Below are 13,466 nucleotides of genomic sequence, written 5' to 3' on the forward strand. Positions count from 1 at the left end.
CATACTCCATAGTTTCCACTCATTTCTTCAGTAATATCCCATTTAACAATGCTAAACGCTTTTTAGCTTTGTGCCATCACTCTATCCATCTGAGATAGTCTCAAGCAGTGATGCTTTTCCTTTCAGTCATGTTTTCACTACCTGCCAATCTGAGCTAATGTCAGAATTTCATTAGTACAGTATTTACTCTCTCTCTCAGATCATTAATGAGATTTCAAATAAGATCAGACTGACATTCATCGCTGTGGACTCAGTGAACATGGCATTGTTTACCACCACTTTGATCCAAGCCCATCGTCCAGACTTTGAACATGATGACAATGCTCATTCTGAAGCCTTTTTAACTTCTCTAAATGCAAGTAGTGATGGAACTTTAATGAAACCCATATGAAGTTGGCAATAATTAGTAGAAAAAGATGAGCTACATGTAGATGGCAGCTAATCCAGCTTGTTTCTCCCATAATCAACTGGTTGTGTTTGTTTTTCCCATAGTAAATGCTTCAGATATTATACTTGATATTTATATTCATTTTTAAGTAATGAAAGAAAACATCAACATTCAATAAGAGCTCAGTACCTTCTGGGCTAGTAGAGAATAGTCAGTTATTACTGTTGTATAACAAATAAGCAAGGTGGGGCAGATGGATCAGGACTAAGTGCATAATTATACAATTAAATGTAAGATTTTGTCACATTTCTGGTCACTCTCCAGAATTAGAATGTGAAAATTAGTAAATAACGTATTTTCCAGGCTTTATAATAATTAAAACTAGCAATAGGTGGAATTATTTGTAAAAAGTAACTCTCAAAAAGCTACATATAAGACTGGGTTAAATTCTATTTTATTAAGTCTAATGATCATTATTTTAATTCATACACAATCTTATTTTGGTTAATTTTTGCTTCTCATAAGAAGCGATGTAAAATGGTCTCTATGTGTTTATTCTCTGAGGATGATCTCAGGAAAAATAAAGTTAAAATAAAGAGAAGAAGGAATCTATGCTTTTGAAAATAAGGTTGCTAAGAATCTATTGAATAGCTCATTATTGATTATTCCACAAATATCCTATTGTGTGAACATATTTTATCTCCCTAATTGGGGGAAAAACATTAGAAAAGAGTATATGCAATTGAAACAAATTAAGTGCTTTTCATGAGATAAGTATTATTTTTAAGTAATAGATCTCAAAAAGTAACATTCCTGGTCCCATGTGGCACTTGCATTGGTCTGCTACAGCATTATCAGATATTGTTGATCAAAATCTCTTGGATGAGACTGACCCTAAGTATACACCATGGACTGTGCATCCAATAGTCTTTGAAAATCATCATCCTGCATACAACATTTTCAAAGAACAAAGGGATGAATGAATGAATCATGAATATCTAATTGCTACACAAAAACATGATAAAACAACAGTAGAAGTCTTTCTACAGAGCTAAGCAAAGATTACTTTCTGGAAGTTTTTGAGTTGTGTATAATATTAATAGAAGTTTATAGCGCAGTTTATCTAATTATGTTTCCTGTGACTTCATATGATATGTTTTATAGCTGTTTAATGACATAATCAATGTGTCATATTACAAATAATATGCTACAGATTAAATTGATGACAAGAGCTAAATGATGAAAGAAAATTTATCTTTCTCTAAGTGTTTGCATGCATCAATATTATTAAAATTGAAGTGAGCTATTGCTCTAGAAATCTAAGACAGAACATATGACAAATATTACATTCTAGTGAAACCTTTGGCTGGCTCCCTTGACAATGCAAAATTAATTTTCCTAAATGGAAGTTACCAGAATTCTCTCACACAATGACAAATATCAATAGAAAATGCTTCAATTTGAGAAAATCATCATGTATAATTTATAATTTGTGGAGGCAACATGATTTAGTACAGAATGTGAGTATAAAGAACACTTTTATGTTTAAATTTTCATTTCTGTGCTCACTAATGCAGTTATCAAAACCAGATTATATTCATTTGTTATCTGTAAAATGGATTAATAACACTTACCTGGGAAAGAAAGGTGCCAATGTAAAGACTGATTAAATATCATTAGATAGCAATAGTAAAATCTTTCATAACATTTGTTATTATCTAGAATTTGTGTGAATTAAAGTAGTATCAGTAACAGAAAACTAACAATATTTCAGTGAAAACTTGAATATGAACAATAATTAAAATTATTTTGTGTTGTAATTAAAAATACTGCTCCTTTCTTATGTGGCATGATTCAGTAGTTCAAAACTCCTTATTTCCTTTCATAAAATTTTGTGATTTGTGTTTTTTATAGCAGAAATATAACTTTGAGGAAGAAGAAGTAGATAGGGAAATCTGTATGTGTCTTGTGAATTACATCGTCTGGAGTGAGCCCTTGAACAGATGGAAAGTGGTTTTGCTTAGAGGACCTTGGGGAAAAAGATCCCTTTTACACTGATATAGATAGCCTATTTAATGTTTCAATTCTTTATTGATTCAAACTTTGCTGTTGAGCTATTTAAATCTAGCTAAAAGGACACTAAAGTTAAATAGAACACATCAGTGTCAATGTTAAGCATTATTGTTGACATATAGATTAAATTAAAATAGATATTGATAAACTGTATTTTATTTCCTGCTGCTGGTGACCTGTAAAATTCAAAATAGTGAGATAGACTTTATACAAACTTCTCTCATAAAATCCAACATAGTTTGATACACTTCACAAACGTCTCTCATTCAATCAATAACCTGAGTTCTTACCATACACAACCATTAGATGATAGTCATTTTTAAATATTGAAGATACTGAAAACAGAATATTAATTATACCTTCAAACATTATAGAATTTTATCAGTATAAGAAACCATATACAGTACATAGAAATGCTATAGAAATTTCAAGATTCATGGCCTAATCTTGGAATAGCTTCATGTGATGAAAACCTCTCTAATTATGTTTTATACAAAAATCAGATAAAATATTTTAAAATATTAGTTCCCAATTTTAAACTTATATTCAGGATTGTTAAAACCATTCAGAAACTTATAATGTAGTCACAACACCAACTCCAGTAGGACTTTTTTTATTTTATTTTATTTTTTTGGTCCTACAGAAATTATGTATACTCTCAAAAGCCTACTCTATTACCTGTAGTAATATAAAGTAGATAATCACTTTGACAATACTTACTTTTATAAAATAAAAAGATGTGGATCTTTATCTAATACATAATTACTAAAAATTCTTTTAAGTCAACTATTAGTTTAAAAACATTTCACATGATTATCAGAAATGTGGTCTCCTCCCTTGCTTCGGATTGGCGAGTGTTCTGTCTGCGGGCTTTGGTTCTGTTGTGCTTTTCTCACCTGCTATAGCACTTCCTGAGTCATGTTTCAAAAACTCAAAGTCCAGAAGGAGGCTTAACAGGTTTCTCTGATGTTATAAAATATTAGAATTCACTTTTTAAATTTTTTCTCTTAATTTAGATAATAGGTGGAGGGTGGTTTGAACACTATAACATTTTAATTTGGAATAGCAATAGATTTAGCGTAACAGCTAAATAATTTCCATAAGTGAATTCCATTTTCAAAAAAATAACAACAATCTAAATCAATAACTAAATAAATTTCAGCATTCGAGAAATCTTGTAAATATAATAAATACTAAGTATTTTTTCCATAGAAAAGTAAAATAAAAGAATCTTGGCACCCAATTCTTGCCAGGCTAAGGAGAGAAGAGACAAAGAGATTCATAAAAGACAAGCAAATCCACTCCTGTTTTTCAGATGTTCATAGCAATACAATACAAATGATGATGTAGACTGTGTCCCCGAGAGTCACGTGGAGAGAAAACATTCTCTCAGGCTTTCACAGAGAGCAAACTGGTGAAGCAATGGCCGTGAATGATCCACATGGCTGACACTGACACTGACAAAGATCTACAAGTACAGGGCTTCAGGGTAAATCCTGAGATTTGACTAACCTTATCCAATACAGAAGTTACGTTTCTTGTTATGTTGGTCTTCCTTTATCTTGGTCTTAATCACCCAGCAGAAAAGTATAAAAACGAGCTAAAAAAGTAAAGCCATATTAATAGGCTAAGTTGTGACAGGCTCAAGTCAACAGCTTCTGACATTGCTAGTCCTATGGAAAACCCACTAGTATTATGGACTAATGGACTATATTGGAGAATTTTATGCACCTACAATACTTGAACGGCAGTGGAATTCCCATCTCTGACAAAACTAAACAAAAAAGAGGATACAAATGAAGGACCATTTTGTATTTGTATATACAAAATAAAATAGATATATAGTTATTTTCTCTGAGTTCAATGAGAAGAAAGATTTGTACTAATAGTGTTTGGACAGGATATCATATCTGCATCTTGTACAATGAATAATCACTATGAAGACAACAATATGCAATGTATTAATTATTGAAACTTTCCTACTAATAGGTTTTGAAACTGTCTCATTACTATTTGTTTCTCAATAAAATTAATAAAAAAATTTAAAAAGTAAAAGAAAACAAAAATAAAAGTAAATAAAAGTAAATAAAAATGAACACTTCATAAAAATTAAAATGCTTAGCTTTTTCTAGTTTCAATATGTCAATATAGTAAGAACTCTCAAAATTTTCTTAATAACATTCTGCTCCTTCCTCTGTTTTTCTCCTATAGAATACAGAGTGTTTCAGAACATGTTCTTTGATTAAAAAGAATTGTTCTAGATAAAATATTTTAGCCTACATTCACAAAGGTAGTATCTTTAAGGATATATAACCAAGGAATAAATTATAAGAACCGATGATCAATTTCTCTGAAGCATTAAATGGGATATTTAATAATTACTGTATAAGAAAAACATAATAGTCAATAATATCAATAGAGAAAAAAATGAAACAGTTGAAACCCTAATGATTATAAACTTAGCTTAAAATATTATATAACTAATACATGGAAGAATTTTAGATGCTCCCAAATCTATGTTTGTGTAAGTTTGCTTCTTATCTCTAGAGATACCACTGCCTTTATGAAGTTACAAAATCTTTGATTTCTCCAGACTGTATTTTATGTACTCGTAAAATGGAGCTGTTTGAGTAGAAGCTGTCATTCTACTCTATAATTCCATGATATTATGATTTTAACTGCTGGCACACATTGGTAGAATAATTGGTCAGGAATACAGGGCTATAGCACCAGCTGTGAAATTGGCTCTAAATAAAATAAAGTCAAACTTAATAACTTTCTATGTACCCCATAGTTTTGTGCTGGTTAGAATGAATCAACATAGTTCCATGAATTTCTTGTGTCATGCTATACAGTAATTAAGGCATTTAGAAGACAGGAATTAATTACATCTGTACAACCCTATATGCATATCAATTGTAGAATAATTAAAACTTAATAAGAAATTTCAAAAATTGAAAATCTCTCTGGTACACTCTTCCATAATCAGTCATTGTTGCACATTAACGTACAGGTTGTACTTGCAGTTGAGGAAAATCCTTGACAAGTTAATAAAGAACAGTAGTGCACAACAATTCTATGGAGAGCAAATCTTGTCCCCTATTTATTAACAATGCATTAAGCATCTTTCATCATTAAATTGTATTTTAATAATGGCATGAAATTAGAAGAAATAAATGTCACATAGGTTCTCTACTATTACAACTTGGTTGGAAAATCCCAGCTTTTATTAAATAGTAAAAACATCCTACTGATCTATTACCTAATTGTATACTGCTATACAATATAATATAACAACGGATTTATCTGCAGAACAACTACAAATTAAATACAAAAAGATTGTGGAAATACTATGGAGTGTTTTGAACTTAATGGACACATAAAATACTACTGAGCCACTGTTTAGTCATGTAGTTATACAACATTTAATCAATTATCCTGGTACATGGAAAACAAAGAAAATATCAAAAATTACTACCAATAAAAAATGTAACTTCTTCCATTAGACTTTCACAAACAAGGAGGGAAGTGTTATATTTTAATGATTATAAAGAAATTATTTCTTTTAAATCCTATTTTACTTTGTTTTTCAACAATGGCTACACATGAAGTTTCTGTTCCTCTTGAGACTTCGAGTGCATGCAGAACTCAGCTTGTTTTTATTTTGTTTAAAACCCATCCCCTTACATTCTACCTCCCACTCTCAATCTCCAAATCCCTTTCCACAATTTTCAATATTGCTGTTGTTTTTATTATTATTATGAGCTCATGATTATGAGATAATGTTTGCATTCACCGAAGTGATTATGCCCCTGTGCATGACGTATCTTAATTCTTCTTGCTTCTCCTTCCCCTCCAAGTTCACCCTCAGTGCACTGGACTTCTTTCAATTTCTAAGAGATCTATAGTCTACTGGGTCTGTTTTACCCAGACTTTATTTTGGTCTGAGTTCGTACTTTGCCTTATTTAAATGAAAGATAGCATGTGGTATTTAATCTCATATGTCTCATTTATTGTTGATTTATTGTACTGAACATTGTGTTTTCCAGCTCCATCCATTTTCCAACACATGTCCCAACTTCTGCTTGTTTATAGCTGAGTGATATTCCATTATGCATAGCTACCACATTTTCTTCTTACATTTGTCTGTTGATGGGAATATAGGCTGATTCCAGAATTTAGCTATGATGAACAGTGTTTCCATAAACATTGGCATACACATATTGCTGTTGTACGATGCCTATATGTATCTTTGCAGAAGATACATAAAAGGAAAATAGCAGGGTCATATGTAATTACTAATTTTCATTTTCAAGAATTCTCCATATTGATTTCCACACTATTTATACTACTTTACATTCACACTAGCATTATACAAGGGTTCTTTTTTCAATGTGTTTGTTATTCTTGGACTTGTTGAGGTTTGCCTTTCTTTGTGGTATAATGATAGTCTTAGCATTGTTTTAATTTGAATTTAGTGTCCAAACATGCTGAAAAACTTTTCATGGGTTTGTTACCCTTTGTATTTCTTCATCTGCTCAGGTAATTACCTATTAATTGATTGGGTATTTTACTTTGATGAAATTTTTAAAAGATGTCTATATATTCTAGATATCAATCCTCTAAAGAAAGCTGGCATTTTTTTTTTCAATTGTGTAGATTATCTCTTGACTACTAATTGACACTGTTGCTGTGCAGAATCTTTCTAATTTGATATAAAACCACTCATTGATTTTTTTCTCTTATTTTTTTGCAAATGAAGTTTGGCTTAAAAAGTCCCCACCTACACCTAAGGTAGTGTTTTACCTCTTTTTTTATTCAATAGGTTAGCATTTACAAATTTAATACATTTTTATTTTACTGTGATAGATGGTGAGAAATATTCAACACCATTTCTTGTATAGGCTATATTTCTGGCAGCATATGCTTTTGGTTCCTCTATCCAAATCAAATAACTAAATGTGTCTAAGGATGGTGCTGTGTGTACTATTCAGTGGTGCTGTGTTCCACTGATTCCCCATGCCTATCTTTTTGGTAGTACCATGCCTTATTTTATAACCAATTCTTTGCAATATAGCTTGAAGTCAGTTATTCTGATAATCCTCCTTTCTGTTTGTTGCCCAAGATTTTATTCATTACTCCAGTTCTCTTCTCATTTCATATTAATTTTAGAATTGGTTTGTATAGCTCTGTAAAGAATGTTTTGGTAGTTTGATTAGAATTATATTAAATATGTATAATACTTTTGGAAGTATGGCCATTTTCACAATTATTTTTGCCTATCTAGGAGTAGGAGACATGTTTCCATTTTCTGATGTCCTCTTTAGTCTCCTTTTTCAGGTTCTGTAGTTTCATTTTTCTTAGTGCAACTCTGAGTGGTACTGTTCTCATAATTGCTTTCTCATTGAGTTCATTATCAGAATACATATATGCTATTGATTTTTGTGTGTTGATTTAGTATTCTTATATATTACTCAATTTGATTATTAATTCTATGAGTTTCCATGGTATTTTTTAGTCTTTCATGCAGCATATCATATCATTGGCAAATTATGGTCATTTGAGTTTTTCTATACATAACCCTTTTATGTCTCTTTCCTGATTTCTCAGGCTAGTGCTTCAAGTACTATATCGAATAGAGGTGATGATATTGCACACCCTTGTATTACTCCTAACTTTAGAAGGAATGGTTTCAGCTTTTCCCTTTTAATATATTATTACCATTTAGTTTGCCATATATAGCTTTTATCCATATTAGGCATGATCTATCTCTAACTATGTTCTTTAGGATTATTACTGTGAAGAGATGTGGACTTTGTCAACAATAGACTAAGCTTTTTCTTAGTCTATTGTTATGATCATGTGATTTTCATCCCTTGTTTCTGTTTATGTAGTGTACTACATTTATTTTTTTCCATATATTGAACCATCCTTGAAACTCTTGAATTACACTTATTTGGGAAAGATAAATGAACTTTCTTAGGATATGTTGCATTCTGTTATCTACCATCTTATTGAGGATCTTTCATCTATATTCATTAAGCACATTGCTCTCTAGTTTTTTTGGTTGAGGGGTTTTTTTGGGGGGAGGGGGGCAGTTGGAATCAGAGTGGTGGTGGCTTCCAGAAATTAATTTGGAAGGAATCTGTCTCTTTCAATTTAATTGAAGAATTTGAGGAGTATTGGTGTTTAAAATTTTTGTAGAATTTAGCAATGAATCCATGTAAGGTCCTGAGCTTTATAATTGGTTAGGTTTCTTTATTACTGTCTCAATTTAAATGCTTATTATTAACTTGCTCAGCATTTCTGTGTCTTCTTGGATTAACAGTAGAAATTTGTATTAATCTAGAAATCTGTCCATTTCTTCATGATTTTCCTATTTGGTGTGGAGTACAAATTGTCATAGTAGTTGCTAACAATCTTAGGAATTTTGATGGTATGTGTTGTGATTTTTCCATTTTTCATTTCTAGTTGCACTGATAGGAGTCATTTCTTCATTTCCCTTGGTAAGCTTGATAAGGGTTTATCTATTTTACTTATTCTTTCAAAGATCCAGTTCCTTGATTTGGTGACTCCATATTATTTTATTAGCTCACTTTCATTCATTCCCACTTTAAGTTTTATTAGTTTGTTTCTTAGGTTTTGTTTGGATATACATTGTTGTTGCTCAAGATTCTTAAAGTTCCTCATTGGTCATTTAATTGAGCTTGTTTTATTTTATTGCTGTGAGCATTGATTTCAATTACTTCTCTCTCAGATTATGGTGCTGTATACACATAATCATTAACTTTCAGAAATTACTATGTTCTTTTTTTGATTTCTTTTGTCACCCACCCCATGTTCATAAGAGTTTTATTAAGTTCCCAGGTGTTTCTAACTTTTCTGTGTTGATTTTTATTTCGACTGAACAGTGGTCTGATAGTAAACATGAAGTGATTTTGATCAATTTGCACTTAGTTATTTATTTAGGCATAGAGGACTAGTATTAAATCTGTTTTGGAGAAAGTGTTGTGTGTTTCCGAAATGAAGGGATACTGTACAGTGATAGGTTAGATACTCTAAGTGTATTTTAAGCCCATGGATGGGTTTCACTTCTGCTATTTATTTAATTTTTCTTAATGGATTTATTTCTTCATGTAAGTGGGGGTATTATGATCTCTAATATTGTTGTTTTAGTGTTTATTTGTTCTTTTATGTTCAACAGTATTTGTTTTATGAAGTTATGTACTCTAATATTTGGTGCATAAATATTAATAAACATTATTTGTTCTTGTTGAATTATTCTGATAACTAGCATGTAACAATTTTCTTTGTTTCTTTGGAGAAGCTTTAAATTAGTTAATATCATCTAAGATTAAATTTTCTACCCCTGCTTCTTTGGGAGGTCCTAGTGCATGGAATATTATTTTCCATTCTTTGATTTTTAGCCTTTGAGTATTTTTTTTATTAGATGAGTTTCTTTAATGCAACAAACTGTTGGATTCTGCTGTTTCATCCAGTATGCAAAGAGATACTAAATCAAAGAGTTATGAATAAAAGAAGCATATATATTACTATGGAGATTCTTTTTTCCTGGAGTTGTAGTGGACTTCACATGAAGGCTGAGATTTATGTGTGTATTTGTTTCAGGTAGTCAGGCAATCCAAAGCTGTCCCAGCAGCATCAGGTGAAGACTCTGGGGAGCGCAAGGAGGCTGTGGGGCTCTGTGGGGAGATTCTAGTAGACTCTGGAGTTCAGGATGGAGGCACAAGTCGTCCTTGGTGGGTTCATTAGAAAGGTTGTTGGGAGGAGACTCAGACTGGCCTGTGAGCTACCCTGGGTGCCAGAATGAGACTGATGGGAGTGGGATCAAACTAAGGTGGTAATCCGAGGCTCAGGTCGGCCCTGGGTGTCCCAGGGAGAGCATGCTGGGCCCAGGACCTATGTTCACAGGCAGTTGGATGGACTGAACAATAACAATCTGTCTTTATTTATTCCCTCACTGCCCAGAGTTAGGGGGCAATTTTGGCAGGCTGAGTGACCCCTGCCCTTGGTGAGTGCTGTTGGGAATTCTTCTGAGCCCAGCTTCCTTAATGTGTGAATAGGGCATGATGAGGAGCAGGGTCTACGTGGGAGGTTACTCCCTACCGTGCACCTGGGGCCCCAGGCTGCTTGGGGAATTCTGAAGGTGGATGCTCCAACGATGAGCAAGGACTGGCCCTGAGGAAACTGCTTTGTCCCTTTTCTAAATGAATATATCCAGATATTTGGTCTGATCTATATGTATCTCCTTTCAAATTAATTTTCTATGCCAGTGTGTAAGTCCCTCCTCTACTTTCTACTGTGTTTCAGTTGAATGTCCCTGAACATCTCTGACATGATGCCTCTTCTCCTCACCTATGTGGGTCTAAAGTACATTTAATTCTTGCATAAGATGAATAGACCAAGATGTAAGATTTTCTTTAACTCAATTTATCTATGTATTTACTTTTACATTAAATTAAATTTATTGTAAAAAGTCCCTTTTTTCTACAATTATGCTGTGCCATCTCCAAAATAATGACAACAACAATTATCCATGTGCATAATTATATAGTAAGAATCATGAAATTGAATACTGTTTATAGGAGTGGTCCCTGCCTAATGAGAATTCAATTTCAGACTGAATTCAATACGTTACAAAAGTGTATGTTCTCAGGACAAGCCACACTTCTCACTTGAGTCCTGATGCTTCCCAGGCTAGTGACCTGTGGTACAATATTCTCTAGGGATGATGAGCAGCAATGGAGCTGCAGCTCCCTGTGAACCATTTGATCATGAAGAGAAACCATTCAAACAGTGTGCTGTCTTACCTGCTTTGATATCTATAGGTTAAATGTATCAAATTAATTTTGACTTAATTCTATTTTTAACTTATTATGGAGTTATAAGAGTAAGTCCCCATCAGAAGGCAAAAACATCTGTAATTAATTTTAGAAAATATAAAGTTTTATCAACACTTTAAATATGCCATCACTAAGGCTTACCAATGAGAAACTGAATCTTTTTTTTCCAAGCAGTTATTGTGGTACTTTATATCCTAATTCTAGAAACACAGCTAATATTCAAAAACAAATTGGAACTTCTCTTTATAACTATAGTTCAGAATCATGGAGGGAAAATTCTCTTTCTTCATTCTTATTTTTAAGAATTATAATTTACATCATGACACGTTTCATTAAAAAAACCTGGAGTAGGTTAATGCAGGATTTCTGACCTAGTGTGTTTAATTTCAGTGAAGACGCAGTAGGCAGAACAAAAGAACATGGTAAGTGTGTATTCTATTCTTATTCCTGGTTGGAAAATGTTGAACAATTTCATTACAATGCCCAGGGATTTTATATGCAATCATCCAATGAGATTAATTCATTACTGTTCCAATCAGTTGTGAAGATTGCATAATATACATAAGGGCAGTATTATGAAGTCTACACAGATATATAAATGATAGTTGTTAGTTCTAAGGAAAATGACTTTTTGTGTATTTGGTAAAGGGTCTCACTCTGCAACTCCAACTCCTGGTGATCCTCCTGTTTTCAGCCTCCCCAGTGCTGGGATTACAGGTGTGCTCCATTATGTCTGGACTCAGCCCCCAGCTCAAGGTTCCCAAGGGCAGGGCCAGCTTGGAATGGGGTACTGGGTGTCTCACCCTGGTCCCTGTGCTTGCCAAGTAGGTGCTTAGTCTGCTGAGCTATCTTGCTGGCCCAAAAATGGCATTTAGTTGGTACCTATTACCACAAATTGCTTGCTAGGACTGCTCAAGCAGCACAACTCTCTTTTCACCCTGATATTTACTCCCATCTACAGAGATGAAATGAATTAAGTGGTAGTTAAATTGGAAGAAATTAATTACCCATACATACCCTATATGTAGCTTGAGTTACTTCTATTCTCTGTACTTGAAGTTTAGAGAGCTTCGGGGATGCTGAAAATCCTGATCTCCTTCCTGTGTCCTCTGAATTGAAATCTGTCACCATCATTGCTAATTATGATTTAGACCAAAAGCAATTCAGGACTTCAATTCAGTGTTTGTTATGCAATAATCAAGAGTGAGTGTTTAAATTCTGAAAATATATTATAATAAAAGACACATTGCCATAAATCTTCCTCAAAATACTCCCCCTTAATTCAAACACTTACCAGATTTACAACTTTCCAAAAACAGTTCTGAAAGTCCTCCTCCTCTTTCTGTCTTTAGATGTGGTGTCATGGTTGCTTCGATGTCTTGAACTGATTCAAAACATTTCAAAAATATAAAAACCTCTTATTTATAGTTATCAAGTTTGAGTAGGAGCAAGCAAACAGAGGAGAGTATGAGATTTAGGCACATCACAGTAGAGGTACACTGACAATTCATAAGACCTGGACTTGCAGGCTAGCAAGAAGTCTGTGAAGGGAGAGGTGGGAAGCTGTGACTTAGGGTCTCCTTTTTGAGGTTGTAACAGGAGACTGTGTGCCAAAGTGGCTGAGAGCCCCATAGTCTCCTTGATTGCAAAATTTGGGGCCAAGGGGGAAATTTATTGATGATGTACAGTGTGTCTAAAGAGAGTCACATGGAGAGAAAACATTCTCTCAGGCTTTCACAAAGAGCACATTGGCCAAGCAATGGCCGTGACTCATCCACATGGCTGACACTGACAAAGGATGAACAATCAGAGGTGCAGGATCTCAGGATAAATCCTGAGGGGATTTCACTGACCTTATCAGACCCCAAAACTAAAGCTTTTGTTGCATAGGTCCTGCTTTACCTTGGTCTTAACCATCCAGCAGAAAAGTATAAAAACGAAACACAAGAAATAAAGCCATGCTGTTATGTTGAGCTGTAGGGGACTCAGGTCAACAATTTCTGACACTGCCAGTCAAATGGAAAAGCCCAATACTATTATGGATTACTGGACTCTTTTAGAATATTTTGCTGAGTTAACACACCTATAATATTCAAATAACAGAACTTAACAAAAAAGGGGATACAGATGAATGTCCATTT

At 33.3% G+C, this 13,466-nt stretch overlaps 1 pseudogene; it reads left to right on the forward strand.

The window, feature by feature from the left end:
- The first annotated feature begins 259 nt into the window (after positions 1-259).
- Positions 260-13,466, forward strand: part of LOC101566705 — a 97,615-nt pseudogene continuing 84,408 nt past the window's right edge.

This window comes from Octodon degus, unplaced genomic scaffold (assembly GCF_000260255.1).
Source record: "Octodon degus isolate 3935 unplaced genomic scaffold, OctDeg1.0 scaffold00082, whole genome shotgun sequence".
Taxonomy (NCBI): Eukaryota; Metazoa; Chordata; class Mammalia; order Rodentia; family Octodontidae; genus Octodon; species Octodon degus.